This window comes from Lissotriton vulgaris, chromosome 8 (genome assembly GCF_964263255.1).
Source record: "Lissotriton vulgaris chromosome 8, aLisVul1.2, whole genome shotgun sequence".
Taxonomy (NCBI): Eukaryota; Metazoa; Chordata; class Amphibia; order Caudata; family Salamandridae; genus Lissotriton; species Lissotriton vulgaris.
Genome location: NC_141696.1, coordinates 1,360,669,129 through 1,360,681,653, shown reverse-complemented (window position 1 = coordinate 1,360,681,653; position 12,525 = coordinate 1,360,669,129). Strand labels below are relative to the sequence as shown.

Sequence of the window (12,525 nt, the reverse complement as noted above, 5' to 3'; positions counted from 1 at the left end):
AGTAGAGCTGACATATTTTAGACCTATGCCATGGTTTGATAAATACATTAACAGTGGTAATAAGGAAGCGAATTGGGATACCTAGGATTAGGAAATGGTTGACTCAAAAGATATTTTTACCTTTATTTAACACCAAATTAAAGAGAAATACGTTACCTTTCTTTTTTAACAATAAATCAATAATATACAACTATTTTTTAAGTAGAGCCAACATGTTTTAGACATGTGCCTTGCCCCTTCAACATACAGGTACAATTAATTTATTTAAAGTCAGATTTATAGCTTAGATGTAAAAACCAGTTATTTTTGGCATTTTACCATAAAGGCCTAAGGCCCCATGTGACACAGCTACCTTTCAGCTCATGTCCTATGTTTTTGAAATCCCAGTTGTGGGTGGTTAAGAGCAGTAGAGCATCTCACAGAAAGTATTTGACATCTGCCATCCGTGAATATTTTGGGGGTTTTGACCATGGACTTACTAAAAGTTTAACAAGCCAATTTGTGTTTGCCAGTTTTACTCAGTTGTATCGGAAAATCACACATGGTGGGAGGCTATTTAGTAGTCTTCTATTGCACAGATAAAAAAATATGCCAGCAGCCTGGTGCTATAAAGGCAGAAATATTGAGAAGGTCACACGAAAAAGCAACTGTTTGTAAATTATGCATCCTCAGAGGGGTTAAGAATATTCTTATTTGAACTAAGAATCATTGCATGTCAAGTCTTATCTAATTGTAGCCTCCCAATAGTTTCTCTCAACCGTAGATATCTAAAGGAGACTCTAATTTCATCTCCAATTAATCATATTTTTTTTAATGTTCCCCTATAATAAAACCTACAATTTCTTTATAAAGTCTCTTTTTACTTTCTTATCATGTGAAAAAAGTAATCTCATCAGTCTGGGTGATTCTTTCAAAGTCCCCGCCCCTTCCTTTAAGGATTGCCACCAACAACAAATAATTACAAAATTCCGAAGGTTAAAGCCTAGCCAATAATACCAAATTTCAGAAGTTGAAAGAAGTTCCAAAAAATTATATTCCTAACTTAGGTGTAGGACCTGGAAATAAATGACTGATTTTGCCTTTTGCTATACGCAACTCCTACTTCTAAATTACTTTCATGACGTGTTAAAATTATTTTTAACATTGGGGTACCTCTGCTAATTCAATCAGCTAATTTGACCAGCAGCATATTTATGACATAGAGTGGTTATTTAAACTGGGTGCATCAGTATATTCATGGGATGGGTTTTAATAACATCCAAAATGCTGCCAGCCATAATTATGACCGTTGTGCAACTTTACATTTTAGTGCTGATCCTTTAATCAATGATGCACTAGTCATTTTTTAGGCTTAACTTCCCACCTTGAACCCTAAATATGTCATGTTACGAAATGTCAATATATAGTTGCCATATTCCACCATTGCGGTACAAAAGGGAGTGGTGATGGAAGGAGCATCTGAATCAATCAAACACTCACACCCAGTATAAATATCTGGGTTTAATCCATCACCATTCTTTAGCCCACTCTGCCACCCCAGTTCAGACATGGCTTTATGCAAATCAGTCTAACCCTGTGCCTCATGGGAACAGTCCAGCCCGAACTGCCAAGCCATGTCTTCCCTGGACCGGAAACAAGCCTCCGAGGACCGGTTTCTGGCATTCCAGCTGTCTTCAGCCCGGCTTGCTTGAATGCAGTGGCAAAGTGAGCAAGGGACTCACGTCTGAGCATACCCTGCCACACTTATGGCGGCCAAAAGCGGTACAAAAGGGGGTGGTGATGTACGGAGCATCTGAATCAATCAAACACTCACACCCAGTATAAAGATCTGGGTTTAATCCATCACCGTTCTTTAGCCCACTCTGCCACCCCAGTTCAGACATGGCTTTATGCAAATCAGTCTAACCCTGTGCCTCATGGGAACAGTCCAGCCCAAACTGCCAAGCCATGTCTTCCCTGGACCGGAAACAAGCTTCCTTGCCAACCATATTCCACCATTGGCCATTTTTTTCTAACACACTCAAACTTTTCCCAGGCTTGTCTTGTCCTCTTCCATTACACTTCCATGAACACTGAAAAATCCCAAACAGCGCCATAACAAAAAAAATAAGAAAATCAAGGACAAATTATCAGCTCAAGAAGGGTGTACGTTCTTAGTATTGCACCACTTTTCAAACCTTCTGCAGTGTCTGGAATATGCTTTCAGTTTTGTTGGTCAGCACTACTACTATATAATCACTGCCATCTCCTATGAACAGCCCTTCGGCAAATTCGGCCTCTAAAAAGTCTACTGCCGGTGGGCTAATGATCCACCAGGATAAGTGGGGATTTTTAACCCTTCGCCACGGCGCTCCGGCACTAATGACGGCTCCACGTCGTCATGAGTACCGGGTGGCGTGTGCTCATGACTGCGTGGAGCTGTCAAGACTCCGCCCACTCACTAATTCGCCCACACAGGCGGGGAATTAGTGCAGCGTGGGCGGAGCGGCAGCTTTATGGCAGCTTATAGTGGCAGTGGCATAGTTCAATGATCCTGCACTACTAACTGGAGGAGAAGAGGGATCCAAGGACGACTGCACTGCCCTGGGGCGACCAACATCTCTTCTCAATTCCCTGGGATATTTTTTCATGACCTTCAGAGTTAGTTGGAAGGGTGGAAAGGCATACATCAGTTCCCCTGACCACTGCAAGGGCTCTGAAGATCGATCTCAAGTGCAAAAATGAAGGAGGAGAGCATTCTCTCTGGATGCGAATAGATCCACCTCTGACATCCTAACACTCTGAACTATCTGGAGAAAAACCTCGACTCATTGGCAGTGATTCAGAAGAGAAGTCTCTGCTCAGCTGGTCCACGGGTCCACTTTCCCTCTCCGAAAGAAACATGGCAAATACACAGAGGACATTGGCCTCTGCCCACCTGCAGATTTCCCTTGCTAAGAGAAATAGAGTCTGCACTCATGATTCCCCCCCTTCATAATTGATATAGGGCAGTAACCCTCTGTTGTCTGTTCTTATGTGGACAAGTCCCACTATCACTAGTGCAAAAGAACCATGTGCACAGCCTTTAATTCCTTCCAATTCAAAGAAAACTTCTTCTGCTCTCAGGACCACTCCCTCAGCACTAAGCCTACAGCTAGAGTTGCTTCCCATTCTACTTGCATCTGTTGTAATAATCTTGGGTGGGGACTTTCTTTAGCGGGGAACCTTTTTCCAAATTCCTCCTTTCCAGCCAACACTGTAGACTGGCAAACCTCCGGAGTTACTCCCACCACCAGCTTGTGTTTTTACTGTGCGTGATTTACCAATAGAAATATATGCAACCTAGCCCAGGGAAGGATCACCAATGTCGAGGCCATAGCATCTGTAATGTCAGCCAGTGCCGCACCAGTGGTGCTTCCATGGATAAGCAAGTGGCCAATAATGGCATTAGCTTCTCCCGCCACGCCTCTGGAGGAAATACACATCCTAGATCAGTCCTGAAGTAAGCCTCTATGAAGTGCAAATCAAGGGAAAGCATTAGCTACGACTTTCTGTGGTCTATTAAAAATCTGTGCTACTCCAACAGGTCGCACACCTCTTGCACAGGTTGGCCAGTCTTAAAAATAAGATCAAGGAATCAGAAAGTCATTTAAATAAGAAAAAAACCTGAATCCCTTTTGTATGAATTATACCCATCAATGAAGCTTGTTGAAAACCATTGATGAGGTGGTCAGTACACAAGGAAGGGCTGATAGCGGCTGTCCTCCAGGCAGATTTTAGAACACCTGAGAAGGTCTTTGGATCATAATATGCAAATGTGTGTCCAGAAGATCCAATGAAAGTAGAAAATCTCCTTCTGTTAGGTACAGCAAGACTATCTGCAGAGACATCATTTTGAATGTAGCATACTGGATGTGAGCATTAATTTCCTTCACGTCCAGTACTCACTTGTCGCCTTCTTGGCAAAAACAAAATTGAATACAAACCATTCCCATCTGGGAAGTGAGAACCGGTATCACTGCTCTCTTGTCTCCCAGCTTTTGTACTCCTCCCATCAATGCTCAGAGTTTCTGCACATCTCTGGGCAAAGAAAGAGCCTCCTGGACGATGGTGAAAGTCTATACAATAACTTCCCTGAATGAGCTCCAGCACCCATTGATCTGTCAACAAGAACCTCCAAGTCAATCTCCTTCCATTGGAAGAAGATGCTGCAGCCCCACATAGTAGTACTTGGGAGGGGTTGGCGCTGGATTAGACACTCCACCTTGCTGCGACCAAAAGTTTTCAGCTGAAGTGACTCCCTGGACCACATCCCCTCACCCAAAAGATCTGATTCCCAAATTGTGACTAGAAAGCCGGACCAAACACTCTCCTGCACACAAAACACTTTCGTCTAGAAGGGGGTCGAATTGGAACCATCAATTTCCTATCCTACACTGATGTGTTTTTTCCCCAAGAGTCTCTAGCTGGGAGCCAAAACATCCAATGTCTGTGAAAGGTAGTTGCATGAACAAATTCTTCTGGGATGAGTCATCTTCCATGCCCTCATCCACATCTGTCTGATAGCCTCTACTATTCACCCATAGCCGCTGGTACTGCCTCCAGCGAAGCAAAAGATGTGTCCAACAAGAAAGAGACAGGTTGCCCCATCAGAGACACTGCAGCTGTTAAGCCTGACAACTGATCAATTTGGTTGGGACAATTTCTAGAAATCCATTAACAACGATTGGATAGTATAATTAGTGTAGGCCGATGCTCACACTGCAAAGTTCAAGGCAGCATTAGGCATCTTGAGAGTCAAATCCACTGTCTTATCTATTGGGTCAAACAGAACAGCAGTCTAGGAAATAACCATACTCTTTAATGCCAAACCCACCACCAAAGAGTCCACCTTGGCCACTGGTGGAAATTCTTCAGCAGATCCTATCACAGGGTGTCTCTTGGTCAGGAACTGGAAAGCGGTGCCTATCCACTTCCGTCCACCAACTGAAGAGCACTCTCCTGATAGCCCCATGTAACAACAAGGTCTTCTGCTCCTTTCTTTTATATATGATTTGAAATATCCTCCTCTTCCTCCTGTACCAATGGGTTGGGAAAGCCAAATTCTGTCTGAGGTGGTGCAAAACCTCCTTCCAACCATTCCCCTGCAAAAATCTGCCTTCGGCCTATTCATCTTCCAAATACCGCTCAAGAACAGGAAAGTCTGTCCTAGGACACCTGGGAGATAAGGGCCTTGCCTTAAAAAGAAGCCAAGACTGCCTTATCAGTAAATCTCTTGATGTCTCTCATTGTGGAAACCTGTGGCATTCCTTACTCCTACGGCCCTGCTTGGGTGAGAAATAGGCTCCTCTAGATGCCTTTTCTTCTTTTTTCTTTTTCTTCATGATAGCAGAATGCAGCCTTGTCCCTCCAAACACAAAAAGCCCAGATCCTGCCACTTAATTTACGCCTTGATACTACCTGTGTCCATCAGGAAAATAAATCATGAAGTGGGGATTGATGGCTTCCCTTCTTGCCGCATCATGGGAACAGTGGCAGGAAGTGGAAGCCATCTCATGGGTTATTCAGGCGGAGAGCCAACACTCAGTGAGGCTTGGGATGATGAAGACGGATGAAGAGGCACTACAGCTTTATCTAAACCATTCTTAACTCACATTGCACTTTACTGAGCAATTGACATCTCTCACCCACTAGTGCTGTAGCAGAGGCGTGTGTTGAAGGTCTAAAACGGGGTGAGGCCACGAACGCCAGTTGTCCATTGGTTCCTTCTGTCATGTAGGAAGCTACAATGCCAGAGCAGCATGTTTCCTTAACATTGAACTGCACCTTAGAGAGCTGCTTTTACTGCACTAGGAAATTAACTAGTGCTCATCCACCCATGAGTCTACTAGTGCTGCAGTAAATGTGCACGGCGAGGAATTGACAAGGGATGGACCACAAGAATCAACATCCAATTGCCTCCTCCTGCCACAAAATAACCAATAACACAGAAGTGGCACGAGGTCAGCGAGCAGATTGCATTTTGTCATCTGGCCAGAGGCATGGCAGGTAGGGGCAGGTCACACCACTGGGTACTATTGTCAGAGAATTGCATTATATGAAAGGTGTAGTTTCTGTCCTGTAACTCCAGTTCTGTAGTAGGGGTATCTCTGTTATAGTCATAATCTAGTGAATAGTCCCGCCCATGTGCGTGGACCCCGGCAATCAAAAATAATCTCTTAAGTTGTCAAAATCATGCAGAAACTGCAAAGACACTTAAGAGAGAATTTAAAGACAATTAATGCAGCCTATATCCACAGGCTACACTGTCCAGTACTTCAACTAGAAATTCCAACAGATAACACCACACATAATACAGCCAGCCCAGTTTCTACCATAGAGAAACTTGCCTCCACCATCAAAAAGACTCTGGAATGATAGAGAGGAAGGCATGGACAGACAAGCCCCATAGGCTGCCATTATGTGGCTTAAATAGGATACTGTGCCTTTAAGAGAGCCTTCTAGAACGTTCTCCCAGTATCCCAGAATGCATAGCAGGTCCCTCTACTTTCAGTTCTTTTTGACAGGCGTAGCACGCCAGACCTGTAGCATTACGTACATGAATACATATCTCCACCGGGGAGGAGGGCGGGCGCTTATGACTATAACAGAGATACCCCTACTACAGAACTGGAGTCACAGGACAGAAACTACTCCTTCTGTAGTAGGGGATCTCTGTGTATAGTCATAATCTAGTGAATAGAATGGCAAGCCCATCCCCACACCAAAGCGGCGGTGGAGAAAGAAAATAACGCCACTACTGTGCGAACAAGTTCCGCAGTGAAGCCTGCCCCACCTGAGCATCTGCTCTGGCATCAGTGTCCAGACAGTAATGCTTAGCAAAGGTATGAACCGACTTCCAAGTGGCTGCCTTGCAGATTTCAGCAATCGGCACGTTACAGAGCAGAGCCGTCGTGGCAGCTTTGCCCCTGGTGGAATGAGCCTTAGGCTTACCTCCTAAGGTCTTATTAGCCTTTTAGTAACATAATTGTATGCAGGACACAATCCACCTAGAGATGGACTGCTTAGAGGTCGCAAGACCCGTCCTGACCGATCCGTAATTGATGAACAACTGGTCAGACCTATGAATATCTTTGGTTTTATCCAGATAAAATTTCAACACCCTCCTAACATCCAGGGAATGGAGAGACCTCTCCGCTGGGGATGAAGGGTTCTGAAAAAACGTAGGCAAAGTTATGGTCTGGTTGACATGAAAATCAGAAATAACCTTGGGAAGAAATTTAGGGTGAGTACGCATAACAAACTTAGCAGCATGAAACACAGTATAAGGTTCAGTACAACACAACGCCTGAATTTCACTCACCCTGCGGGCCGATGTAATGGCCACGAGGAACGCCGCCTTCCAGGACAGGTGCTGCAACGAAGCCTTATGAATAGGTTCAAAAGGCTCCTTCATCAATCTGGACAGCACCACATTCAATTCCCATGAAGGCGAAGGAAGCCTGACAGGAGGGAATACTTTCTTCAATCCTTCCAGAAAATCTTTGATCACAGGGATCTGGAAAAAGGAAGTCTGTGAAGGGCATTTCCTGTAGGCAGTCAACGCAGCAAGATGAACCTTAATGGAATGAACATTCAGGCCAGACTGCGCCAAATGTAAAAGGTAAGGGAGGATGACATCTTCCTTACAGGTCGTAGGATCATGGTTCTTAGACTGGCACCAGATACAAAACCTCTTCCACTTGTAAGCATATGAAGTCCGAGTGGAAGGTCTCTTAGACTCCTTCAGTATGTCCATGCAATCATCGGGCAGATTCAGATGGCCATATTGCACTATCTCAGGAGCCATGCCGCCAAACTCAAAGACGAGAGGTTGGGGTGTAACATCCGTCCCCCGAACTTCGAGAGAAGGTCCGGCCTGCACGGCAACCGAATGTGAGGAAGGAGAGACCGGTGAAGTAGGTCCGTGAACCACCACTGCCTGGGCCATTCCGGGGCAATGAGTATCATCCGAGCCCTGGACCGGGCCAGCTTGATGAGCACCACCGGAATCAGGGGAATGGGAGGAAAGGCGTACAGAAAGCTGTTCGTCCAGTCTATCCATAACGCATTCCCCAGCGTCCCTTGCTGGAAGTACCTGGAGGCGAAGTCTCTGCACTTGCTGTTTTCGGCGGTGGCAAACAAATCTACGTCTGGAGTTCCCCACCGTGCGAAGACTTCTCCCAGTACTTCGTCGTTTATGACCCATTCGTGGTTTTCCTGAACCAGCCTGCTCAGTGCGTCTGCCTGAACATTCTGCACACCTGGTAGATGGGTGGCCGTTACCGTCAGTCCTCTGGCTAGGAGCCAGTGCCAGATCGCCTGCGCCTCCTGTGACAGAGTGCGTGATCTCGAGCCCCCTGCTTGTTGAGGTAATACATCGTGGTGGTATTGTCCGTCTGTACAAGCAGAGAGTTGGTCTGGAAGGACGGCAGAAAAGCCTTCAGCGCCAAGTGAACAGCTCTGAGTTCCAGGAAATTGATGTGATACGTGGCCTCCATCGGCGACCACGTTCCTTGAATCTGTAGAGTCCCGGAATGCGCTCCCCATCCCAGGAGAGAAGCATCCGTCACGACAGTCTGCGTGGGAATGTCCTTGTGAAAGGGAACCCCTCTGAGGAGATTATCCGCCGAACACCACCACTTCAGATACTGAAGAGCATGCAGCGACAGTCAAATCTTGTCGTCCCAAGATCCTTTCCTCTGATCCCACTGGTCCTCCAAGCACTCCTGCAGCGGTCTCATGTGCAGCCGTGCGTGTGGCGTCAGGAAGATACAAGAGGCCATCGATCCCAGTAGAGAAGACACCATCCTCACTGTTGTAGATGGAGTTGTCATAAGAGCCTGAGCCTTCCGAAGGAGAGATAATCGTCGCTCTTCTGAAGGAGACACGCTTGCTGACAGCGTATTGATGGAGACTCCCAAGTACTGTATGCATTGGACCGGAGTCGGGACAGACTTGGCCATGTTGATGTGCAGCCCCAGCTTGTTCAAGAGAACGCACGTCTTCTGGAAGTGTGCTCGCGCTTCCGAGAAGGAGGATGCCTTGATCAACCAATCGTCCAGGTACGGGTAGACGAACACCTTGTTCTTCCTCAGGTGTGCTGCTACCACTGCCATGCACTTCGAGAATGTTCTCGGCGCAGACTTCAGTCCGAATGGGAGTACTGTGTATTGAAAGTGATTGGTGCCAACTTGGAACCGCAGGAACTTCCTGTGTTTGTGTGCAATGGGCACATGGAAGTAAGCATCCTGTAGGTCTATAGCACAAAGCCAGTCTCCCTGTTGCAACTGAGGATAAAACTGATGCAACGACAGCATGCAAAACTTTTCCCTGCGAATCCATTTGTTTGCCTGCCGCAAGTCCAGAATGGGCCTGAACTCGTTCTTGTCCTTCTTGCGAACCAGAAAGAACCGGGAGTACAGACCTCTTCCTCTCTGAGACAGAGGTACGTCTTCTATCGCCCTTTTCCTCAACAGATCCGCTTCCGCCTGAAGCTCGCGCAGCTGAAACTGCGAGCTGACCGGTGGAATAGCTGGAGGAGGGCTGGTGAACCGAAGACTGTATCCATTGCAAACAATATTCAGCACCCACTTGTCCTGAGTAATTTTTCTTCACTCTTCCAGAAAAAATTGAATGCTTCCCCCTACCGGAGTGGGTAACAGATCCGGGGGAAGTAGGTTCCTAGGGCCTAGACCCAGCCTGGCCCTTGGGCGCCGGAGCCGACTGCTGGCCTCCTCTGCCCTTCTGGCGCTTCTGGAATGGCTTACGGAACTGTTGTTGATGTTGCGATTGTCCCGAAGCCTGGCCTCGTCCTCGGCCTTGCCCACCGAACCGCCGTTGAACAGGGCGGTACGTCTTCTTGGTCTCTTTAGGCTTCTCGAGGCCCACGGCCGTGAGCGTCTCGGCCTCCGCCTTTATGCGGGCCATCTCATCGTCCTCATCTTCCTTCTGCGCTTGTTGGGTGGAGGGCCGTGCACCTCCGCCGCAACAATTTGCTTGGGCTTATTTTTCCTGATTTTAACTGCAGGTGGCGTTTGGGTGACCAAATCAACAGCCATACTGGAGGGGATTGAGAGTGGAATAGCCTCCGTGGTCTGTTCGGGGAATGTGCCGGGGTTGGGAGTGCTATCCCGTAATAGTAGGGGGGCGCCTTCTTGGGTTGATAGATCCTGACTGCCATTAAGGGGGCTTTCCTCTTGGGAGATGGGATAGGGAATTATCTCGCGGAGAGGTTTGTTTTTCATATTTTCAATGGAGCGGCGACGCTCTACCCTGCGCTTCTCTAAAGAGCTTTCCTTTCCCCCTTCACCTTTAGCCGATTTGAAGTAATTGTCCAGAGTCCCAGTGTTGCCTCCCCCCGCCCTTGTTGGAGTTTCGCCTAGGGCCGGTGAGGGCATGACCGTAGCCTATACCGTGTTCCAACTAAAATCAAGAAGGTGCAGGCGAAAGATGGTGGGCCCAGCCTCCTTCAGCCCCTGACGGCCACAGACGGTCCCGCCCTTGTCCCGGGCTTCTCCCGGCACGCTCCCGCGAAGCGGTGGCTGTGGTCGCTTTTGGAGTCTGATGCTGTTGGCCAATTGGTTCAATGACAGGGGGGCGTGGCCAGCGGGGAGAGCAGCCCAGGTGTGGTAGAATGGGCGCGCAGGGGCTCCTGGACACTGGAGTCCCTGCCTGTGCGCTCGCAGCCCCGCCGACGCTCTCACCTGCCCGCGCCTCCTTTTGATGCACTCCCACACAGCCAGCCGCCTCTGGCTGCCAAAGCGCTGCGGGACCCGCGAAGCGGGTCCTGCGAGGTTTAGCACGCTGTCCGCGGCGTCCTCAGGTGCAGGGAATCCACTTGGAAGGGTCTCAGCTCCGATGTGGTACTGCTCGCAAAAAGGGTCCCAGAGAACAGAAGAGGAAGGGAGCTTTTCTGTCCGTTAGGCGGGGGCGTGGCCAGCGGGGAGAGCAGCCCAGGTGTGGTAGAATGGGCGCGCAGGGGCTCCTGGACACTGGAGTCCCTGCCTGTACGCTCGCAGCCCCGCCGATGCTCTCACCTGCCCGCGCCTCCTTTTGATGCACTCCCACACAGCCAGCCGCCTCTGGCTGCCAAAGCGCGGCGAGGTTTAGCACGCTGTCCGCGGCGTCCTCAGGTGCAGGGAATCCACTTGGAAGGGTCTCAGCTCCGATGTGGTACTGCTCGCAAAAAGGGTCCCAGAGAACAGAAGAGGAAGGGAGCTTTTCTGTCCGTTAGGCGGGGGCGTGGCCAGTGGGGAGAGCAGCCCAGGTGTGGTAGAATGGGCGCGCAGGGGCTCCTGGACACTGGAGTCCCTGCCTGTGCGCTCGCAGCCCCGCCGACGCTCTCACCTGCCCGCACCTCCTTTTGATGCACTCCCACACAGCCAGCCGCCTCTGGCTGCCAAAGCGCTGCGGGACCCGCGAAGCGGGTCCAGCGAGGTTTAGCACGCTGTCCGCGGCGTCCTCAGGTGCAGGGAATCCACTTGGAAGGGTCTCAGCTCCGATGTGGTACTGCTCGCAAAAAGGGTCACTTGTGCTATGCAATCATGTATTAAACAACGCACCATGCTGTTTTTGTTTCTAAGGACACAATTTTATATTGTTTAAGGCAAGGATTTGAAAGCTTCGGGTGACAAAGCTTAATGTGTTCCTTTGAAACTGACACATATTTAGCAACTCTTTAATGAAAAACGATCCGTTCGTGAACAGCACACCCTCGTGTTTCTTTTCGAAGGCTCTTTTGGAACAGGTCAATTAGTGACTGCACAAACCCTTAAATTAGAGAATGTTTAGTTTAAATAACGTTGTCCAAAATATAATCTCCTCATATAATGTGGGCAGGACTTCTAAAAATGTACTACTATATTGCAGGCCACCAGCACACCAAAAGAAAAGAAGTCGGAGTTTTTCGAGCTTTATATGCCTGTGACATTTTGAAGCTTTTCTTAGATGTTCTGAACAGGTGAGCAATGTAGAAGTAGCAACTAAAATTAGTTTTTATTAAATTTCTATTTTTAGTAATATTAATTATAGGTTGCCTTTATGTTCCAGGTAGCCGGTAATCTTAGTAGGAACATCCATTCTTTATCACGTCAAGTGACATAGAATAGGTAAGATTTGCAGAGTTTCTAAGATTTGTGTCTATTTAAAAAGACTAGGGTTATTTATTTACCGTATTTACCCCTGTACTTTACAGACGGTTACATCTGAATCAAATATAACAGAGACTGTGCAGAGACGTCGCATAAAAGACTATTCTGAATTAAAAAAAAAAAAATCATAAACAGAATATATATCAGAATCCTTCCAGTCAGGTAAGCGAGGGAGATAGATGTATGAGTATGTTGCATTATTGAAGGTAATTTAATCCTGCCCCTACTCTTGTTTTCTCTAAAAAATCTTTTTCCATCTCTTTCCCTAATCTTTGAAATGTTATTAGGACAATGATTAAATGGAGAAACCTAGTGTTCTTCTTTCCTACCCCATCCTCTTTTCTGTATCTCCACC

General features: G+C 47.6%; 1 long non-coding RNA gene across 1 annotated transcript; it reads left to right on the top strand.

Moving 5' to 3' along the window:
* The first annotated feature begins 11,895 nt into the window (after positions 1 to 11,895).
* Positions 11,896 to 12,321, top strand: LOC147698741 (uncharacterized). The gene is made up of 3 exons (XR_015299223.1): positions 11,896 to 11,980; positions 12,070 to 12,128; positions 12,215 to 12,321. It is a non-coding gene; the product is annotated as an uncharacterized LOC147698741 (long non-coding RNA).
* The last annotated feature ends 204 nt before the right edge of the window (positions 12,322 to 12,525 follow it).